The sequence below is a fragment of the Pelodiscus sinensis genome, chromosome 2, assembly GCF_049634645.1.
Source record: "Pelodiscus sinensis isolate JC-2024 chromosome 2, ASM4963464v1, whole genome shotgun sequence".
NCBI classification, from domain to species: Eukaryota; Metazoa; Chordata; order Testudines; family Trionychidae; genus Pelodiscus; species Pelodiscus sinensis.
The window spans coordinates 43,973,427-43,997,127 of NC_134712.1; the positions used below are offsets into that span (position 1 = coordinate 43,973,427).

General features: G+C 41.3%; 1 long non-coding RNA gene across 3 annotated transcripts in view; it reads left to right on the forward strand.

The window, feature by feature from the left end:
- The window catches only part of LOC112544022 (uncharacterized), a 212,651-nt gene extending 206,141 nt beyond the window's left edge, over positions 1–6,510 (forward strand). For all 3 annotated transcript variants that reach the window (XR_012901334.1, XR_012901335.1, XR_012901336.1), the window contains 2 exons: positions 1,576–1,684; positions 3,474–6,510. This is a non-coding gene — a long non-coding RNA (uncharacterized LOC112544022). The remainder of the gene's footprint in view (positions 1–1,575; positions 1,685–3,473) is intronic.
- The last annotated feature ends 17,191 nt before the right edge of the window (positions 6,511–23,701 follow it).

The following is a 23,701-nucleotide window of genomic DNA, read 5'->3' on the forward strand; positions in this document are numbered from 1 at the left end:
CTCCTGTCTTTTCTGAACAGTTTATACCCTTCCATGACAGTGCTCCAATCATGAGATTCATCCCACAAAGTCAACTGCTTTTCAATGTATAAGTATAATTGGTGGGTACTTTTAAATATCAGGGCATCAAACCCAGTTTTTACTGTATATTACTCAGAATGAAAGCTTCAAAAGAGAAGACAGAAAGACAGAGGGGAGGAGAACAGAGAGAGAGCTTCTGATGAGGGCCTAAGCATGGCTCAGAAATTATAGTCATTGAAACAATATTTTGGCATTACAGATAATACATATCTTGTTGAAATTAGTTTACGGTCTCTATCTTGTCCTTTGTGACTCCTTTTGCTGGCAGAATATGAAGTTGTTAATTAAACTAGTCAGTGACTATACATTGTACGTTGATTTACAACATGAAGAGCTACATGAATTCCTTACTTGCTCAGCTCAGCCAATTTCAAAGTGGTTTCTTTTAATCTTCATTTACAGGAATTTCAGTCTTGCTAATATTTATGGCAAGCTGTCTGTTGCAGTGATGGGTTGCAGCACCTTTTGAAAGATGTAATATGGACTTGGCACTCGTAATTTCTAGAGCACAAAATCAATTCAGCAAGGTTAGGCACCCCATAGGTGGCTATGAACTGAACAGTTGTCCTACATTGCAGTATCTATAGCTAGAACATTGGTATTTAGTTCAAAAGAGGTTAGTTTATATAGCTCTTCTTGGTCACAGTCAATACAAAGCTATAGAGCAAAAATCAAGCCTAGAACAAAAAATTCTGCTTAATAATCTTTATTTCCCTTGCTTTAAAAACAATATATGATTCATTAGAATGATCATGTTAACACAGATAGTAACTCTCTTGTTGTCACAAAGTAGCAAGATCTATTTATTTCAGCTGGGAGATCAACAGAATTGCCAGGGCCCTGGGCAAGGTGTGTGTGTGGGGGAGAGAATGGCTCCACGCTTCTGGAAGAGGCGGGTCCTTAGGCAAAGCGGGTGGGGTTGGAGGCTAACCTGCCCTGCCTGCCCTTCTGCACAGACCAGAATGCACCGCTCAGGACTCTGGTGGTGATTTAAAGGACCTGGGGCCACTACTGGTGACTGGGAATGCTGGGCCCTTTTAAATCACTCTACCTTGGGACTGTTTCCCCTTTGCTCCCCTTTTCCTGAACATCAGTCTTTTTTTGAGCTAAATGTCACTGTAATTTTAATTAACTGCTTGTATTGAACACATTATACCAGAGCACTTGCCCCTTAAAATTCCTAACACTAAGCTAATTTAATAGATGTTTCCATGATCATTTGCAAATTCCCACATGAATCTTGCCTCCACATCCAGTAATTGTGGTCAGAAAAAGCTCGTTGGGACATTGCACTAGATTTAAATGTTCTGCTTGTATCACATCTGCCACTAGTGAAGCAAATCAAGGCAATTCTGAAACATTAATTTGTTATTTGCTTCTACAAAGAAGCCAAAGTAATAGGATGACATGAATAAATTCAGTTGATAACTGCACCACCATGCTGACATACGGAAGCCACATTAAATTCTATTTCCTTCTATTATTCTTCATCAGGTATATGGCTGCTGTATCCATTATGAACACATAACTCCATTTAAAGATGAACTAAGGAAGCCAAGCACACATTGCATCTAGTCATCTGTTTGTTAAAGAAAATGTAATGGTAAGAGTATACCTTTTCATAAGCTTTGTTTTACTATAGTAGAGATGTCACTTAATTGCTTCTGTTCTTTATGCTGCCACTGTTTAATACATGAATTCTCTTTGAATGGCTGAGCAGTACAATGGTTTGTGAAGGTTAATTTTGAAAATTGATAGGATTTGTTATAGTGATTTGTAACATCATAGATAGATGAAGGAAACAATATCTCATTAGCTGCAATTGTATTTTCATGTTATCATTTTTCCTTACCTATTGTGAAGGGACAGATATAAAAAGGCAAAAGAAGAACCTGCCATTAAATGACTTGGAAAAGAGGAAATAACTGCTTTCAGAACAGGCTAAATGAAGAAAGCTGATGCAGCGCCAGGCTGTTGCATTATGCATCTCTCCAAGATCACCTATCCACATGAAAAAGTTCATACATGAGAGCATTACTGAGCATGTACATATGTGAATAAAATGACATTGTGGATAGTGAAAGATGCCTAGCAGTGAGACACCAGGGTTATGGATGTATTATGTGTGACTAAATAGGCAGAATTTATAATAGAATGTGTCAAACATTCACACGGTAACATTTTAAAAACACTTAAGCGAGTTAGGAGCTTTTGAAAATTGGACTTGTGCTCCTAATTCAGGGGTGGGCAAATACTGGCCAGAAGACTGGATCGTCCACTAGGATTAGTTCCTGGCATGTCCCCACCGCTATATAGACTTGGTATCAACAATCGCAGCTCCCATTGACCACTGATTGCTGTTCCTAGCAATAGTAGCTACTGTAAGCAGTGTCCCGGGGTTAATCCTTGGCTAACTGCTGCTGTGATATTGCCCACCCCCGGAAATATTTCCGTTTCAAGGAAAGATTAATTATCTTGGAAAATTCATACTTAATATATATACTTTGGAGAAAGCGTTGAGAAAACTCCTGGGCTGTGTCTACATTGGCACCCTTTTCCGGAAAAGGGATGCTAATGAGACAAGTCAGAATTGCAAATGCCGCGGGGGATTTAAATATCCCCCGCAGCATTTGCATGAACATGGCTGCCGGTTTTTTCTGGCTAGGGGCTTTGCCGGAGAAAAGTGCCAGTCTAGATGGGATCTTTCAGAAAAAAAAGCCTTTTCCGGAAGATCCCTTATTCCTGATTTTAAGAGGAATAAGGGATCTTCCGGAAAAGGCTTTATTTTCCGAAAGATCCCGTCTAGACTCGCGCTTTTCTCCGGCAAAGCCCCGAGCCAGAAAAAAGCGGCAGCCATGTTCATGCAAATGCCGCGGGGGATATTTAAATCCCCCATGGCATTTGCAATTCCGACTTGTCTCATTAGCATCCCTTTTCCGGAAAAGGGTGCCGATGTAGACACAGCCCTGGAGAGTAAAAGTGAATAGTATTGGAATCCAGAATGGGAGGAATCATGGGAAGGTTTAAAACAACAACTGTTACAGGAACCATTGTGGAAGTTCTATGCCCCAGGTAGGACTGTTAAAATCTCATCAGAGGCTTCACCATGTGGGTTAGGAAATGTGATTTTACAAAGGCAAGAGAATTGTTGGCAGTCAGTGGCATAAGCATTTGTTGGCAGTCAGCGGCATAAACCAGATCCACATAGAAAAGGAGCTTCTAAGGAATATTATTACATCAGTATCTTTAGGGACAGACAGTGGAAGCCCCTGATAGCTCTATTTAGCTAGTTGCTAAATGATAGTACCATGAGTATTCAAAGACTGATGATAAAGCTACAAAAGTATGACTGTGTTCTGACCTACATGCTTGTAAATTCATGTTCACTGCAGATGCACTTTCCAGAGAAGTGGTTCCCACAAAACCTGCCAATACCTTAGAGACATGCAAGATGCAAGAGAGATGCAAGCCTATGTATGCATGACTGTAAAGTCAACTCCCTTAACAGTTAGGCAACTGCAACAAATAAGAGATGAAATGGAGGATGATGAATAACTGGGAAGCCTTAAAGAAGTGATCATTAAAGAATCACCTGAAGAAATAAGCAGTTGCCGTCCAAGCCTAAGAGACTATCGGAACTGCAGACATGAACTGAATGAGACAGATGGGATGATTTTCAAGGGCAGTAAGGTTGTGATTCCAATGATTCTCTGAAAGGAAATGCTACAGAAGATTCATGAGGGTCATTTAGAAATTGAGAAGTGCAAACAACAAGCACGACAGGTGCTATATTGCCATAGATCAATCACAACATCACTAATGAGGTAGCAAACTCTTTTTTCTGCTTGAAAAATCAAGCCATACCAAAAGACAGAGCCACTGAGACATCAAACAGTTCCACTAAGGCCTTATGAGAAGGTCGACACTGACTTATTTACCTGACAATGAAAGGATTATTTAATAGTCACAGATTATTATTCTTGGTATCCAGAAGATTGCCTATTGCACAGGACCAATAGTAAGTCAATGGCAGTTGACATGAAGGGAATCCTTTCTCCAGACATTGTCTTCCAGATAAAGTCTTAAAATAATGGGCCACAATTTTCCAATGTAGATTTCAGGCAATTTGCCACAGATTGGGATTTTCATCAAAATCATCAAGTCCAAATAACCCGCAAGTCAAATGGAATGTGCAAAGGTCTATACAGGCAGTAAAGAACGTTATGAAAAAACCCCAAAACTTTTGACAAAGGGTGATTTGTATAAAAATATGTATTGGTCCACCAAATAACACTTCTGAAGAATGGCTTTTCTCCAGCTGACTTTTTAATGGGAAGAAGGATTAGATCTAATTTACCAGTTACTGAGAATTTGCTGAAATTTCATAAAAATGAAACAATATGAAGATAAAAGAAAATTAGAAGTGGAAGGAGGAATATTATTTTGAGAAATAGACACATGACTCCAATCTCTTCATGCTAGTGATAGAGGAATGCCTGAGGAATCATACCTCTAATACTTGGTTAATTATTTTTTCTTGAAGAGGAACAATGTAGAGGTATGTTTATGAAAGACTGTGATTTGGAGATGCTTCCTCATAAGGGACTGTGTTGTGAGATTGGAAATTTGGGATGTGCCTTGGAAGTGAGTGCTGGAAACAATGCACTGCTGTGTGCAGCAGCTCACCAGAGATGCTCTCAAGTTTGCTTTATTAAAGTTTTATTTCATACTCATTCACTGGTTTGTTATTTCATGAATCCCAAGATTGTTACATAGACAAGGAAATAATTGCCATTTCACAAAAGTTAATGTCTGATTATGTTCTCACTGAAATCAATGGGAAAAATAAGTTTTTCAAATATAAACAGTGTACGAGTTTTTCAGGAGGTTTGAATAGTACAGGCTGGAAGTCCCTGGTCCAGCACCCTCAGGACCTGACTGGTCCTGGATGTGGGATTTACCAGACCAGGGGAGATCATATATGTCTACACTGCTACCAGCTGCCTCCAGCCCTGGCCCAGCCACTGGCCTCCTTGCTGATCCCCCTTGCCACCAGCCTTGTTGCCTTGCTGGTCCTCCCACTTCCTTTCCTGCTATTCTGGGCAGCTCAGCTTCCTGCACACTGGGCGCCTGGCCCCATCGGACAGCCCCACTGTGGCACACAGAGCTCCTGGCCCCGATGGGCAGCCCCGTTGCGGTACACTGGTCTCCTGGCCCTGCGAGGCAGCCCTACTGGGTTGTGTGTGGCTGCCCAGATGCGGTGTGCCAGGCAGCCCAGCTGCAGGGAGACAGGCAGCCCATCTGTGGGGAGCCCAACCACCAGCCCTCACCTGAGACTTTCTAGTCCTGGAACATCCGTGGTCCTGCTGGACAGTGGAAGTTACCGGACCAGGGAATCCCAGATTACAGAGGTTCAACCTGTAGTGAAAATCTGGAGGAGTAATAATAAGCTGTTTCTGAGCTAGAGGGAAGCAAAAATGTCAAAAATAAGTCAACATTGTAAACTTAATTATTTTTAAATGTACTGTAACTCAACAATGGCTTCATCAGTTTTCTGAAGACTTTGCATCAATAGTCTCCTTTTTCTTCAGATTAAATCTGGAAAATTTCCAGTCAAACCAAAGCTATTGGTGGATGAATGTAAGACTATTTAATGGAAGATGTTTGGAATCTGAAGTCCAGAGAATAATCCTGTGTTTGTATGTATTGTAGGAAACATTTTCCCCAATATTAAAAAATCCATTTGCCTAACTATATACATTTACAACATGTCTTCTATAAAAATGAAATTTAAACCAGATCAGAATAGATTAAATCCCGATTTACCTACTGACTTTTTATATGGCCAAATTACTTGTTGAAGTCAATGGGAGCTTGCCTGAGTAAAGACTTCAAAGATTTCCTCCATGCAAGCACATTAAATATCACTTGGCAATAAGGCTAGTCATAGCTAGATAATTCATTCATCCTATCTGAACATACCCCACATGCCTAATGCATATATTTGATTTTGGGGCTAGTAGTAAGCATTACAAATTCAAAATGTGTATATTTTGGCTTTGCACTGGCACACTTTGGCACAGCTCTGAAAACAGAATAGGAAGCTAAACACTCTGTTCTAATCTCAGCATTGATGCCTTTCTACATCATTGTCCAGAGATGTAAAATGTAGAGCTAGTAAAAAAACAGGGACACACTTTAGCCTTGTTTAAAGAAATCACAGTGAAGAAATTTTAGGTAAAGTCTTAAGTCAATTGGAGTTGAATGTGATCAACACTTTATAGGATTTGTGGCAAATCTTCAGTGATTAGGAATATTTTCTTATGATGTAGATGAGAGAGGCTAATAGCATGAAGGAAGGATGTACTCTGTAGCTAATTTATAATAATTTAACAAATTTAATCTACCTCTTTAGCAAAGTTCCATGAATGTCCTACCCAAATGAGAACTGTCTTGAGTGAGATAAAAAACAATCTCTTGCTAATGCTTGTCTGAATATTAGAGCAATTATATTTCTTCCTGTGACAGAAACAATCTTTCTTACAAAGGCTGGCATATAAATGAGACCTCTATTAAAACACATATTATGCTTCTATACTTGAAAGAAGAATGTCATCTTTAAAAGAAAATTAAGTGAAATGTACATCATTAAGTTCTGGTTTGGTTTTGCATTTTAAATTTATTCACTGTATAAAAGTTTGGTTCAGGGATGGAGGAAAGTAAGCCTTTCTCTCAGTTGTAACCTTTGAGAAAACAAATCTGTCACAGTGAATGAACCAATTGGTTTCTCAGCACAACATGTATCCTTGAGGACAAGGTAGCATAATTTTCATTTCAGAACTTTATGGACATTAATTCTGAAGTGTCTATTGAACTTAATTAGTGAAATTATTATGCTTTAGTTTGACTTTTGAAAAATGCCAGTGAATCAAACATTAGGCTTTAGCAAGAACAGTATTAGTCACTGTGAAGGATCACGTGTCTCTTTGTAGCTCATTACATTTTTATCAAGCCTAGATGACAAGATGATAGAAGGACTCTTACATTTCCTATTTTGCCCCAGATTTGATGAGCTATGTTAACGCATTTCCTAAATCACTTTGGGTTGAAGTTAAACACACTACTGTGTGCTTCTCATAGTTGTGAGTAATATTATGCCTGCAATGGAACTATGAAGTGTTGCAGTTACTCTCTGTTCCAGAATTTTAAATACACAATCAAAACTATAACAGAGCAATTAAGAGAAATATACTGATACCAATCTCAATGGGTTAGGATTTTGTAGGTTCATATGTATTGATTGGTTTTAAAGCAGTTGCTTATGTTTATGGTGCTTTGGGTGTGTTAGTTATTTGTAATATTTAAATTTACTTCACATGTTCTTGAAGTAAAGGTCAAATAAGATATTTGAACAGTATTCTGAAAAGTGGTCACTACTCATGTCTTGCCCAATTTTAGATGTCCAATTCAATGTGTTTTATTGAGTGCCCAAAAACTAGGGTATTTAGAGGCCAGTTTTGAAAATGTTGGTCCCCCTAACTAATTTAGGGACAACTCCTGCTCCTATGGAATTTGGCAAATAAATCCATATTTGACTTCAACAGACACATGACCACATCAAGTACTTCAAGCACTGGGTGGAAATGAAAGATTTTACAGGGGCTCTATTCATTCGAAGGGATGGAGTAATCTGTAATCAATTACGAGATGATCTCATAGCCTAATTTTCCCTTTGGATATTGTTCATTGGCAATTTTGGTTTATGGCAGTTCTAAACAGACTGCGAGAGTTTGGTAGTCTTCTCTCAGTGAGATTAAAAAAAAGCTCTATAGATTGCAATAGAAGGTAACTACAGTGGGAACATCTACTAGGAAAATAAAATATATTTGATTAATCACAAGGTACAGACTGCTGAAAAACTGTGTCATTGCAGCAAAATGTGTTACCCAGACATGGTCTTTGTTTGCCCTCTTTCAAACTAACTACTGTAGCAATGAGTCATTTTCATTTTCTTCTACTGCACAAGAAGAAAGCAAGATGGTTAATCAGCCAAATCACCCTTCTTTTGAATACAACAATAGATCTAGAAACCAATTAGTAAGGCATCACAAAGCTGTAGTCTGGCAGTAAGTGGGTGCAGAGAAACGTGGCCTGGGAGGACGGCAGATTTTTTCTCCTCCACCAGGTCATTCTGACAGCACCAGCTGTTTTTTGGTTACAGTTAAAACATAATGATATTCAGGATAAGGATACACATGCTGTTCTATCGCTGAGAGTGTAAATTAGCTGCTTGCTCACTTCTGACATGCGTGGGTTTTATTTGAAAGGGAACTTTGATTAAACTCCTCTTAACAAAGCAGACTATGTAATAACAGCCCTGTAAAACTGGCTGACCAAACAGAGAGAGAAGATTCATGAGAGGCTATTGAATGGTGTAAAGAGGGGTCTGTTTCAACAAATGCTGAAAAGTAGACACTCCCTATGAGATGATGTGACAGCCTTATATGCCTGATCCTATGCCCACTGAAATCAGTGAGAGCCAAAAGGGACCATCATGTAATCAAATCTGATTTCCTCTATAACATAGGCCAGCCTATGGTTGCCAGCTGTGTAGTTTTTTTCTGGAAGTCCAGCTGGAAAGGGACCTGACAGAGACCAGTCTGTACTATTGACTGGACATCAGAAGTCTAGTTACCTGAATTAACATCTGCTTCCATTCCACTGCTAGGAGGGTGAGAAGAGCAGCCCAGCTGCTCAGGAACTGCATAGCTGGCGCAGAAAGAGATACTAACAGCCAGCAGAAGGGATCCTGAAGCACATAGGAGCAGGGTTCGTGGCTAGACTGCCCAGGCCCCCTTCACACCCTCTTTTGTGCCTTCCCCACCTTACCCTAGTTACCTCTCCATTCCCCAGAGCATAACTATCCCTCCCCCGTCCTACCCCATTCACTCATCCCTGGAGTGTGTCCCTCCCTCAAATGTTCTGTTCTAATCATGTCACCATCACTAGAGCCCTGTTCAGTTGTCAGGATGAGGGAGATGGAGAGAGCAGTGAGCAATGGATGGGGAAGCAGGGGAGATTCCATTGCTCGGTATCTAGTTTTCAGAAGTAGAAAAGCTGGCCACCCTAACCAGCCAGCACCTGCACACTAAAACCAGCAACTTAGATGCGACCAAAATATTATAATCCATAAGACTCTGTGGGTATGTCTACACTAGCTCATTAATTTGAGCTAGGTAGGCAAATCAGGCAACTGGAGTTGTAAATAAAGCCCAGGATATAAATATCCTGGGCTTTATTTGCATGTTCCCGTCTGGCCTCCTTTTTAAATCCCCCTTAGTTTGAACAAACTGCCCGCGGCTACATGTGGCAGTTTAAAGTTAATCCTTAAGGACTTAGTTCGGATTAACTTTAAACTGCTGCATGTAGCCGTGGGCAGTTCGTTCGAACTAAGGGGGATTTAAAAAGGCGGCCGGACGGGAACATGCAATAAAGCCCGGGATATTTAAATCCCGGGCTTCATTTGCAACTCCAGTTGCCTGATTTGCCTACCTAGCTTGAATTAACGAGCTAGTGTAGACATACCCTAAAATATTATGGGCGGAGGAACCAAGCTGTCTATTAAACCAGGTATGATCTCAGCAACAGCAAGCAAGAAAATAACTGTGCTCATGCCTCTGACAAGGATAAGAATTGATAATGAAGGAGGGCTCCAAGCTGTAGACCTAATTCAGAACAGGGGTACTGCAACAGGGGACTACCGGAGACCATGGCTTTTATAAGCCCTACTATATTTTTACTAGCCATAATGGCGAAGGACAGGGAGAAGGTGTAATATAACATGTTCTGGGGGCACAGCTGAGAGAGTCAAATCAGAGAAAATTGCTTAGAAACAGGGCTACTTACAGCCCAAAAATGTGCATCCTCCTCTATAAGGCACCAAACCAATCACAAAAAGCACTTTTGTTTGTCACACTGACCAGCAAGAAGTCAGACAAGCAATCCCCTAAACACTCCAGCTTCTTTTGTGCCACAACCAGTACCATGCATTACACAGATGGGAGGATAGGAAAACCAATCTCAGCAAAACCAAGCAGATTCTTTCATTCCCAAAGGACCAGCCACATTTCCAGGTAAAGTTATACCTCAGATCTTACGCAAAAGAGGCCAATCCTTTAGAATCTAAAATCTAAGGCTGTGTCCAGACTCAGGGGTTTTTTCGAAAAAAGTAGCCCTTTTTCGAAAAAACTTCCCCTGCGTCCAGACTCAAGCCGCGTTCTTTCGAAATTAATTCGAAAGAACGCGGCTTTTCTTTCGATGGCAGTAAACCTCATTTCACGAGGAAGAACGCCTTCTTTCGAAAGTTCCTCTTTCGAAAGAAGGCGTTCTTCAATGTAAATAGGGCTTCTTCAAAAGAGAGCATCCAGACTCACTGGATGCTTTCTTTTGAAAAAGCAAGCCGCTTTTTTGAAATTTCTCCGTGCAGTCTAGACGCTCTCTTTCGAAAGAGGTTCTTTCGAAAGATGCTTTCGAAAGAGCCTCTTTCAAAAGAAGCCTGCAGTCTAGACATAGCCTAAAGGAGAAAGAAAGAAAGAAAGAAAGAAAGAAAGAAAGAAAGAAAGAAAGAAAGAAAGAAAGAAAGAAAGAAAGAAAGGTTGAGAGTAAAATGGTTAAAGGAACACATTACATACACTAATTACAAAGTTCCTGGTGCAGGATTGTAGCAGAGATGGAAAAGTCTGCTGTCTTTTAAGTCTCTGGAATACATTCTTTGTTCCTCATGTTCTCAAAAAAAAAAAAAAAAAAAGTCCAAAAACATCACAGAAGGGGATAGAGATGAGCAATCAGGGGGCAAGGTCTGGAGAGGGAAGAATCATAGAAGATTAGGGTTGGAAAAGACCAGTTAAGACCTGGGGGCAGGAGTAGCGTGTAAAGTTTCCTCCACTCTGTCGCTGCCCTGCGAGCAGTGCGCGGCGCTTAAAAGCGCCATGTGCTCCTAGCAGGGCAGGAGGAGGCTTTGCATGCTTCCCCATCCTCAGGCCAATCAGGACATGGGAGTGCATGAAGTTTCCTTTGACCTGTCCCTGTCCTGTGAGGAGTATGCAGCGCTTAGAAGTGCCGTGCACTCCTGGCAGGACGGGAGGAGACTTTGCATGCTGAAGGCATGGGAGCATGGAAAGTCTCCTTGCAGCCGGGGGCATGGGCACCTAAGGGGAAGCTGGAGGGAGGGGCAAAGGTGCTCTTCCACCCCCAAACCAATCATGGTCTGGGGGTGGGGAACCCGGAAGTATTCTCCTTTCTCACGGTGGGCGGGACTTGAATATGCTAAGTCCTTCCCAGGCCAACGCCCTATCCCCTATGCCATGCCAGAACCCACCCCACCACCTCACCTTCAGGGTGCCCCTTCTGTTCGAGGCCCTGCCACTTTTTTTTTTAAGTGGCCTGTGGCAAAAAATTATTGCCCACCCCTGCCTTAGGAAGTCTTCTAGTACAACAGCCTGCTATCCCTGTTAGGGTTTATGCATGCCTAGCCTTAAAACCCTCTAAGGATGGAGACACCATCATCTCCACAGGTAGCCAATTCCAGTGCTTCATCACCCTCCTAGTGAAAGTCTCTCCTAATAGCCAACATAGACCTCCCCCACTGCAACTGAAGACCACTGTTCCTTTTTCTGTCATGTGCCACCACTGAGAGTAGTCTGGCTCCATTCTCTTTGGTAATTGAAGGACATTATCAAATTCCCCTTTACTTTTCTCTTTTACACATGAAATAAGCCCATTTCCCTCATCTACTCCTTATAAGTCATGTGTACCAGCCCCTAATCATTTTTGTTGCCCTCCACTGGACTCTCTATAATTTGTCCACATCCTTTCAGTATTGTGGGGCCTCCAAAATGGAAGCAGTACGATGTGGCCTCACCGGTTCTGAATAGAGGGGAATAATCACTGACAAAGCTCCTAATAATGCAGCACAATATTCCATTTGCCTTCTTTGCAACCAGGGCACAGACTCATATCCAGCTTCTCATTCACTGTAATCCCTAGGTCCTTTTCTGCAGAATTGCCACTTAGCCAGTCAGTCCCCAGCCTGTATCAGTGCTTGGGATTCTTCCCTCCTAAGTGCAGGACTCTGCACTTGCCCTTGTTGAACCTTTTGGCTCTGTCCTCCAATTTGTCTAGGTCATTGGAATCAGTGGAGGGCAACTTCTGGTTCGTGGGCTGCACATGGCCCACCAGAGTAACCTGCAAGACATTTTGCTGATGTTGACCATCTTCAGGCCCAACACTTCCGTTTCCCCCCAAGGTTTCTAGTAGCCTCAGTTTTCTCTTCCTGGCCAATGAGAGCTGTGGAAAGTGGCATGTAAAGACAAAGGGGTTGCAGAGATGTGCTGGTTGTTATTTCCCACAGTTCCCATTGGCCAGGAACAGAGGACCACAGCCACTGGGAGCTATGGGAGGCAGTGCCTGCAGAAGATCAGTGTCACCAAAGTGTTTCATGCACCACAGTGAGATTACACTGATGGGCTGCATGTGGCCTGTCAGCTGCAGGTTGCTCACCGCTGCTCTGGATCCTATTCCTACCCTCCAGCATATCTACCTCTCCCCGTAACTTAGTGTTATTTGTGAACTAGCTAAGGCTGTAATTTGTCCAGCCATCAAGATAATTAGTTGAACAAAATCGGCCCCAATATGGGCCCCTGAGGCACTCTGCATGATATCGGCTACCAACTAGACATTGAGCCATTGATCACTCCCCATTGAGCCCGATGATCATAGAATCCTAGAATGCTAGAACTGGAAGGGACTTTGAAAGGCGATCAAGTCCAGTCCCATACCCTCGTGGCAGGACCAACCACCATCTAGATCATCCCAGATAGATGTTTATCTTGTCTGCTCTTAAATGTCTCCAGTGACTGAGATTTCACAACCTTCCTAAGCAATTTATTCCAGTTCTTATCTACCCTAAACCTCCTCTGATGCAATTTCAGCCCATTGTTTCTTGTCCTAGCATTAGATGTTAAGGAGAATAATTTTTCTTCCTCCTCCTTAAAATACCCTTGTAAGTACTTTGAAGCTGTTATGTCCCCTCTCAGTTTTCTCTTTTGTAAACTAAACAAAGCCAATTATTTTAGTCTTTCCTCACAGGTCATATTTTCTAGATCTTTATTAATTTTTGATGCTTTTCTCTGGACTCTCTCCAATTTCTCCACATCTTTCTTGAAATGTGGTGCTCAGAATTGGACACAATACTTCAGTGAAGCTTAATCAGCACAGTAGAGTGGAAGAATGACTTCTCATATCTTTCTCACAACACTCCTGTTAATGCATTCCAGAATTATATTTGCTTTTTTTGTAACAGCATCATACTGTTGACTTGTATTTAACTTGTGGTCCACTGTGACCTCTAGATCACTTTCTGCAGTTCCCCTTCCTAGACAGTCATTTCCCGTTTTGTATGCATGAAACTGATTGTTCCTCCCTAAGTGGAGTACTTTGCATTTGTCCTTATTGAACTTCATCCTATTTACCTCAGACCATTTCCCCAGTTTGTCCAGATAATTTTTAATTATAACCCTATCCTCCAAAGCACTTGAAACCCCTCCCAGCTTGGTATCATCTGCAAACTTTATAAGCGTACTCTCTATGCCAGTTTTTAAATTGTTGATGAAGATGTGGAACAGAACTGATCCCAAAACTGATCCCTGTTGAACCCTACTCGTTATGTCCTTCCAGTATGACTGTGAGCTCTCTGATATTGCCAGCTTTCTATTCAAGTTATAGTCCATTCATCCAAGACATATTTCTTTAACTTGCTTGCAAGAATTCTCTGGGAGGTCATATCAAAAGCTTTGCTGAAGTCAAGGTACATCATGTCCACTGCTTTCTCTGTATCTACAGAGCCAGTTATCTCATCGTACTAGGCAATTAGGTTCGTCAGGCATTACTTGCCCTTCATGAATCCATGTTGACTGTTCCTTATCAAGTTCTTCTCTTCTAAATGTTTCAAAATGGATTTCTTGAGGACCTGCTCCATGATTTTTCCAGGGATTGAAGTGAGGCTGAGTGGTCTGTAGTTCCCCAGGTATTCCATCTTCAATTTTTTAAATAATGGGCACTACATTTGCCTTCTTCCAGTCATCGAGACCTTACCCAATTACGAAGAGTTTTCAAACATAATGGCTGATGGCTCTGCAATCACATCAGCCAACTCTCTTAGCACCCTCATGTGCATTAAATCCATTCCCATAGACTTGTGCATATCCAGCTTTTCTAAATAGTTCTCAACATGTTCTTTCACCATTGAGGGCTGCTCACCTTCACCCCATATTGTGCTGCCTAGAGCATTAGTTTGGGAACTGACCTTGTCTGTGAAAACAGAGGCAGAGAGGATTGATTATTTTAGCTTTTTCTACATAATCTGCCACTATGTTGTCTTTCCCGTTCAGTAAAGGTCCCATACTTTCCCTGACCTTCTTGCTGCTAATGTACCTGTAGACTAGAGCATACCTTCTTGTTACCCTTCACATCCCTTGCTAGCTGCAACTCCAGTTGTGCTTTGGCCTCCCTGCTTTTTTACACTCCTGCATATTTTTATACTCTTCCCTAGTACTTACTTATTATAAGCTTACTTATTGTGATTTGAGATTTCTGTTAAGTCAGGTGGGTTGCCTGCCATATTGATATTTTTCCTGCACATTGCGATGTTTTCTTTTTTCCTGAACCCTCAGTTAGGATTCTTTAAAATACAGCCAGCTCTCCTGGACTCCTTTCCCCCTCATATTAGCCTCCCAGGGGATCATGTCCATCGGTGCCCTGAGGGAGTCAAAGTCTGCTTTTCTGAAATCCAGGGGAATGGGAAGCAGAATGGAAGCATGGCCTTGACAGAAAGAGGTAGTTTAAGGGCAGGGGACTTAGAGAAAAGGTTCAGTGCCAGTGGTCTCCCCACTTTTAGGGAGTTTTCTTCGCTTCTGATTTGGAAATAAGCCACAGAACAAGGTAAGCAATGACTTTTCCTGTCAAAAACCGAAAGAATCTTTAAAGATTCTTGGGATCTAAATTTGAAGTCCAGAAGTGTTTGCATCTGTTGGTATGGTTCTCAACCACTGTTGTCCTAACTACATAATATAGCTTAGGAAGGTTCTTGTGTACTTCATGAAAAGTTATTGTCTTTGTCAATGCCTGAACAGTTAGGCTGTGTCTAGAATGGCAAGTTTTTCCGCAAAATCATCTGCTTTTGCGGAAAAACTTGCCAGCTGTCTACACTGGCCGCTTGAATTTCCGGAAAAGCACTGACGATCTCATGTAAGATTGTCAGTGCTTTTCCGGAAATACTATGCTGCTCCCGTTTGGGCAAAATTCTTTTTCCGAAAGACTTTTGTGCAAAAGGGCCAGTGTAGACAGCATAGTACTGTTTTCTGCAAAAAAGCCCCAATCGCGAAAATGGCGATCGGGGCTTTTTTGCGGAAAACCGCGTCTACATTGGCCATGGACGCTTTTCCACAAAAAGTGCTTTTGCGGAAAAGCATCCTGACAATCTAGACGCGCTTTTCCGAAAATGTTTTCACGGAAAACTTTTCCGTTAAAAGCATTTTCGGAAAATCATGCCAGTGTAGACGTAGCCTTAGAGTACATGATAATAGAAGAAGGGACAAGATGGTTGGGGGAATAACTTCTGTTGGTGGAAGAGACAAGCATTTGAGTATAACAGAGGGCTGCTTCAGGTCTGAGAGATGAAAAGAAGAGAGTTCATGGCAAATACAAGATGCGGCAGATTGTTAAACAAAAGGGGTTCACACATATTGTAGGACACCAATTAATAAAGTGGGCACTCTTTAAGCCATGTGTCATCTGGTACCCCATTTTCTTAAGTACTTTCTAGTTGTCTTTTTCCCTGTGCATTGTTTCCTCTTTAGTCAATTCTGGTATTTGTTGTTATATATTTCTTTTCGTGTTTGGTTGTTTCGACAATTACAGTTCAGTAGTTTAATTTAACTATAAAGTAGCTTTTGTCTTTGATCTTCAGATCTAATTATAATTCAATATGTGGTTTAAACTGAAAGTTATATTATCCCAAGTGTAAAGCACATAAAGAAGAGAGAATGCTAAAGTAATTTAGCTTAAACAATCTTTACATAATCACTTTACTGTGACTTTAGTTGTGCTATTTATTATACACATCCTTCCTGATGCTCAGAGTACTCTGTGCTTTAAACTATAATGGCTTTACCAAATAACTAAAATATTGCCTCCCAAGGAAAACTGACAGGACTTAAAATAAAAAAGTACCTGTTAAGCCATTACAAGAAGCAGCAATATTTTCAAAATATTAAGGAGCCTACAATAGAGGTAAATTATTTTGAAGTACTACATAGATCTCTCTGCCAATTTCATTTACAAAGTGTGCCAGATTAAAGGAAAAAGATCATTAGATTTCTGCTCTATGGTCCATGGAAACTCTGCTGTACTTCCTGCATATGCAGCCTATGTTACTTATACTCATCCCACACATTAATGTCTTGGTGGTATTTTTACTCAAGTTTGTAATGCTAGCAGCGGTACAGTAAAACATTAATCAAAGTTGTCTTTCACGCTTAGAGGAATACAGATCTATCTGAAGTCTTAATCTGTTAAAATTTCACCCTGTCTTCATTTGTCCCCTCTAAACTTTGCAAAGGAGAAAAAGTTTACCAAGTATTTAAAAGTGTGATACAGGATAACCATAGCTGTAGATGCACATACAGCTAAACTGGAACAAATTCACAGATTTACCTGCATTAATTGTAATCTGTCACTGGATGCAGAAGGAGCACATGGCTCTCACAACGATGTGTGCAATCAGCATGCACCTCACTTCAAGTGTCCTTGCTTTATGTGCATATCACTTTAGTGATACCAGTAGTAAAAAACCTATGTAGATGGAAACCAGCAGAATCTGGTAACTCTGTGGGTGGACAACAATAAACAAAATGTCTTGTGGGCCATCCATAGAACCCTCATGGGCTTTATGTGGTCCACAGGATGCAAGTTGCCTACCACTGGTCTAGCTGCACTTCTTTTCCCTTTTATTGTTTACTCATCTATAGATGCCAATAATTGCCAGGTTGCAAAAGACAGATGCTGATGGGCAATGTTCTAAAGAGATGCAGGAAGGGTTTGGACACATGACTTTCACTAATTCTAAGGAAGGGGCACAAAGCTAAAAATATTATTGTTAATATCTTGTAGTACCCAAAGGGCCAGATCTTCAACTGGTGCAAGTTGATGTAGCTCTGTAGACATCAGTGGAATGACATTAAATGTCACAATCTGAGGATCTAGTTCACAGAGTGCTGTGTGCTTCAAAATATGTGTATTCCCTCCTGGATTTAGAGAGCATTTAAATCTTTGGCACAATCCTCATCTCAGAGTCTAAGGAATGAAAAATAAACAGGCAGAGGTCATAAGGAAGGGAACACCAAATAAGATGCTGCATTATAGGTAATTAAAATACTATAGAGCTATATCCGTACATGTACATCACTTAGAGATGTGAAAAAATCACACACTTCAATGTCATAGTTATAGTGACCAAATCCCCCTGTGGATAGTGCTATGTTGATTGGAGAGGTGGATTAACTACACAAAAGGGATAAGGTCTCCCAGCAGCATAGGAACATCTTCACTTGTATGCTACAGTGGTGCACCTGCACTGGTGCAGCTGTGGCACTGCAGGATTTTAAGTGTAAACCTGCCCCAGGCCAATAAACTACACCCATGTTACTCCTCAGAGATCACTAGATCATATAAATCAATGTCAGTTATCAAGTTTCCTTTAAATACCAATGGGCATTATAGTTTGTGTTTGTTTTTATCTAGCAAGGGCCTGATTGCTGTGTCTATATAAATGCCTTTTTTTAAAATTTGTGCATGGAAGTAGATGGTTTGCATGTTATGGTACAGGAATTCTGTCATCAGAATCTGGAAAGAATTTGTTTATTCTCCCTTTGATCCTTGTTACAAGAGAGGAAAACAGGGAACTGGCGTCACCAACTCTTACATTTTTGTCATGTGCATCATGATATGTGTTTTTTAATAAATCCTCAACTCGTGGAGTCATATGATTATGTAAAAATCTCAATTAATGGTTTGCTAATCAAGAAAGAAAGACATCCAAGTTGGCAACACAAAGCATGGAGAGTTGCCTCTTAGCCCATCATCTCTACAGGTTTTTCTTAAATGTTGCATCTTGAATAGCACTGACACATAGACAAGAATAATTCAATACAATAACTGAAGCTTTGCGTTCTTTTCTTAGTGTTGTATCATGCACTAACAAACTTCAACAGGACTTTATTTACTAAAAGTGAAATCTCTTTACAAAGCTGCTGCACCCCTCTGTAGCTCTCACTCACCCCTGGCTAATCTTCTCTGCCCTCCTTCCTGTTTCCTGTGCTTCCAGACTCCCAACAGCCAGTGCTCCCAGTTCCAATAATTACAAGCAGCATCTAAAACACCACACTTAGTTGCTGAAATTACAATGAATTTGGCCTCCCGAACACAAGCTTTTTCAAATCGAAGTTGCCAGTAATAATACTATTATTACTAGCATTGTTGTGCCTTATTTGTATTGCCTTTTGCATTAGTCAGTTTGCTGCCTTTAGGTTCATTGTCAGTTTCTTATTGCTTTTTTAATATACTCACTTGTGACAGAGCTGAACTTATTAGTGATGCCACCAGTGGTAAGTCCATTGGGTCCCAGCTCTCCCCCATATCCAGTGTCGCTTGCCAGCAAAGACTCCAGTGATGTAGTATTCCCTCTTTCACTTGGTATGACTCAGCTCTCTAGCCAAGTCACCTGTTGAATTTGCCCTTAAACAGGGTAACACAATCTCTCTCTCTATATATATTGTGACATTCACCAACAGTAAAAGGTCTTCAGCCCACCTCCTAGTGCCTGTGGATGGCATGCCGTTGACTGAGGATTTACAATGTCACTATCCCCCATTTTCTCCAAGGTGAGGGAAGGAGTTTGTGCCTCTATCACAAATGGGTAGGTGGTAGAGGAACATACCTACCAAGATCCCTACAGGAGGGAGTGAGAGCAAACATCTCAGAGTGCTGTGGGGTCTTCCTAGGCCACTTTCTCATATTTAATTACCAATGATTCACCAGAAATTAGCGTGAAGGGTTCCTTAGATCTAGGGAAAGGCTAGTTTTCCCCCTAGAACCTGGGTTAACTTCTGCTTGGAAATCTCATCTCTGCAGCCAGGGCTTCTGCTGCACCCTTACTCAGGAGTTCCCAGGATAGGTACTGCCCCCTTCCGAGCTGTTTGGCTCTTTTAAGCCTCTCTTCCAGATGGAGTAGACTTTGCAGGTTTGGCAGAACAAAGTGACTTGGGCTCAGACCTACTTGTTAGCCTCTTCTGAGTTAGTGTGTGGTTTATGTATCTCATCACAGTAGCATATTTTTCTTTTAGTTTTGCAGCAAATTAGTACTACTGAAACACTCAACAGTACTTATTTGTGATGTTTGGGCTATTTATTCATCATAATTCAAATAAGCATTAAACTCAGTTTCATTCATCCTTGTTCTACAATTGCTTAGAGATTCAGGAACACTGCACTGAAATTGTAATACACCTAATGGCATGGTCCTCATTCTCCCAGGCACATTAATGGTGAAATTTACACATTCAATTTCAAGATTACTTGTACTTTGATTTGTGGCATTAGTTTCTCCACCATCTGAGCTAGTATTAAATTCTGCCTCTAATAATGTTCTTTCCAGCTATTTTCATCAGAGCTCTCCTGCTGTACAATGTCTTGATCGGATAAATCTCTCTGGAAATATTCTCTGTACCCTTGTGACACTGATTCAGTAAGCTCCTCATTTGATGATAGCGAGATGCTACTGTCTGAATTTCTTTCTCTTTCTTTACTGGAATGCTTAGCTCTCTTGGTGTTTCTATAATGTGAACTCTGGATAATCATATATTTGATCACCTCTAGATTGGGCATACCTTCCAAGCAGTTTGTATGTGATCTCGCTGCAAGTGAGCCTCAGAGGAAGTAATAAGAGCCTTGCATTCCTGGCCATCCTTTTATTAAATAATGTATTTTTAAAATAGCATAAATTATCCACATTTACATATATATAATACTACTAACTCAGTCTAAAAAAAACCTCTATGCATTTTGACATGTAACCAACCTGTATGTAACTTCAATTATTTCTAGGCAGTTTTACAGTCATTACTTGTTGATAACCTTGATCAGTTGTAGCTTTTCTTAGGTCTGACATAGATTTCTTTCTTCTGTGAACTTTGTCTATCACTCTTCCTGAGAATCTCCTTTTTACTTATCAAAAGCTTTCCATCTTTATTTTCAACACTAAGGTCTCTTGACTACAAGAGATCCTATTTCAACCTGACCAGTTTTCACAGACTTCTATCTCCTATGTTGAAAGTGCTTGATGTGCCTTGATTTTCCAGGTCAACCCCCATCTTCAGTCACTAAAGTATAAATTCTCTCCAGAAGTCACTCACTCATCTGTTAACTACTTTTCTTAGCCAAACATTTCACTGGTATTTTCCAAAAGCCTCATAGCTATTCAGTGTTGCCTTATTTTTTATTCCACTCCAAATTTAAAATGAGAGAGCTTTTATATTTTCTGAAATTCTTCTTTTTCAAAAAAAGGCCTCTCAGCATGACCAGAAAAAAAATAACAGATGTGAATGATGGAAAAATTTCAAAAATTCAAGAAGCTAGTCTAAATTCTGCACTCAGGTACACGAGGGTAAATCCCAAATAACACCAATGTTAAGCATGTTAATGTTAATGTTAAGCATGATGTCTTGCAGGGTCAGGACCCAGTCTTGCAACAGGTTTTTGGAAGGAAGACTTTTATATTTTAGTAACTATTCTTTCAATAGACACAGCTTTGATTTTTCAATGTGTTAGGACTGAACCTATCTTTACTCTTCCCCCTTCCCACTGCTCAGAGTTTATTCCATTCTTCATTTTATTAATTGCTGGTCTTTTGCTAAACACTGCATGTTTCCTTGTTTGGATTCTCTTCTGTGATATCACACACTGTCTTCAGGTCACACTTTTAAAATGAATACATACTATTATATTCAGTCATTTATATATGTACCCTGACATCTGGTGGTGAACTGTGGCTAGTGGTGCAAAGAGACTTCAGGGGCTGATCTCGTTTGCATAGATACACCCAATTTGCATAGACACTTCTAACCCGTCTAGTATGTGCTCACAGCAGCCCAAATGGTCACTTTGGCTACTGTGGAATCCCCAGTCTCTCTGTTATTGAGGCAGGGGGGATAAAAGTGTTGTTACCCTGATTATGTAAATCAAGGATAATGAAATGGTGGAACTGTTTATGACAGAGGGATTCGCCATAAATTAAGTAGCACTCTCTAGACAAGGAGCATGGGTTCCAAACACAGTCAAGTTGAGAGAGGCTGGGGATAGGTCTTTGTACCTGGTGGTGGGGCCCTGTCTGAGGGCCTAAACAACACCAATTGCACCCCCTCCTCTCTCCACTGTGGAATATCAGAACTAATTTGGATTCCATTAAGAGTCTAGTTGTGAGCTACTGAGTTGACTTCACTGTGGGCCAGTAGAGCACTAGCATTGAGGCTCCTCTATTATGAGCTGAACTTGCTGAAGAGCTGAAATCACTGTGTGCTGTGGGGAGCCTGGTGCTATCCGGTTGAAGAGCTGAAGTCACTATTGCTGTGGGGAGCCTGGCTCTATGCTGCTGAGCTACAAGCAGAGCAGCTTGCAGGGACAACCAGCAAGCACAGGCAGACAGTCGAGCGGTTTGCGGGGACGACCGGTGGGTGCAGGCGGACAGCAGAGCAGTTTGCAGGGACAACTAGCAAGCGCAGGTGGACAGCCGAGTGATTTGCAGGGATGACCGGTGGGTGCAGGAGGACAGCAGAACAGCTGGCAGGGACAACCTGCGGCCGGTAGGAGCGGCAGCAGACAGCCAGTGGAGCAGCTGCAGGAGCAGCTGCAGGAGCAATCAGCTGGCGGCCAGGGGTGTGGACTGAGACAGCTGGCGGAGCTGGACAGTTTGGGGGACAGTTGAAGCGGCTCACTGGACAACAGATGGAGTGTGGCAGAGTGACTCGCGTTGATGGCAGCAGCAGAATCCTACAGAGAGGCGGAGCCATCGGCGGACCACATAAGGTGTATCAATCCCCGCCCACTCCAGGTTGGGATGGTAAAACCCTGCCAGGTGGACTTTTGAACTCTGGGGCAGCACTGACCCGAGGCAGGGACTTTTGGGGTGTTGGACTTTGGGACTTTGGGTGATTCGTGGCTAGGGGGATGGGTCTTTGTTCATGTTTGGTCTATGAATCCAAGTTGTGGTGTTTTCCCAAGTTAATGCTGATGTCGGTTACCTCATGTTATTAAAGGTTTGCTGCTATACTGAGGCTCTGTGCTTGCAAGAGGGGAAGAATTGCCTCTTTGAGGTGCCCAGAGGTGTATGTAAGATTTCCCAGGTCACTGGGTGGGGGCTCGAGCCGGTGTTGTATTACCTTTTTGGGAGAAGACCCCTAGATACTGAACCCGGCCCTTGCTGCTATTAACTCGGCCTGGCAGAAGGGTTACCTATAGCACCATCCATTTCCATGTACTTTCTGAAGCACAGAAAGTAGACATAGACAATACAAGCTCCTTTTAAGTGACTCATCTACATTTCAAAAGGTCCACACCCAGGGTTGTCACAGTAAGAAACTGATTATGCCTTATTTGGACAAAAGACTTCAGCTAACTCCTTCCATTAGCTGCATGAGGGTTGTTATATAAAGAAGTCAATGACACAGATGATGATTAAACATTCGTATATACCTTAGCTTCAGTACTGATCCAAAGACCCCTAAATAAAACAAGGCTGGAGAATGAGAGGATGGCGATTATTGATGAAAAGAAAGAAGGAGGAAATGCTTGAAGAAATGGGATCAACTGAGAGATTTAAAGGTGAAATAATACTGGGCAACTATTCCAGAGTTAGGAAGAAAAAAGAAATAACGTAAAACATTTGAGAGGAGTGGGAAAAGTTGATGAAGTGAGAGGTAAGGCAAAATGATTGCGAAGAGGGCACAGCATGTGGGAGACTGTATGAGGAAATGACAGCACATAGACAAGGAATTAATCCAAGGACAAAACATTGTGGTCAGTAGTTGTGAGTAAGATGACAAAAAGCAGCCATTTTAGATAGACTAAATTGAGTTTTCATGACATCCACACAACAGGAAGATGGGAACAAACACTCCCATTGGATTCCCTTACTTCTTGGAGTACTGGCGCTGACAGTGCACCCTCTGAGTTTGATTTAGTGGGTCTTCACTAGACCCTCCAAATCGAACCCTGGAAGATTAACTGTGGCAGCATCAATCTTTCACATAGTGTAGACATGGCCTAAAAATTCATCTGGAAAACTAAAACTTTAAGGCTCAGATTCAACAGTTTAACTAAAGATTTGCCTGAAAAGTTAAGTACTTAAGTACTTTGCTGTATTGGAGCCTAAGACAATAAAATGTCCTTTTATAATGGAATAGCACAGACAGCCTGCACTACACAGTCACTTTATTACAATAATTTGTTACAA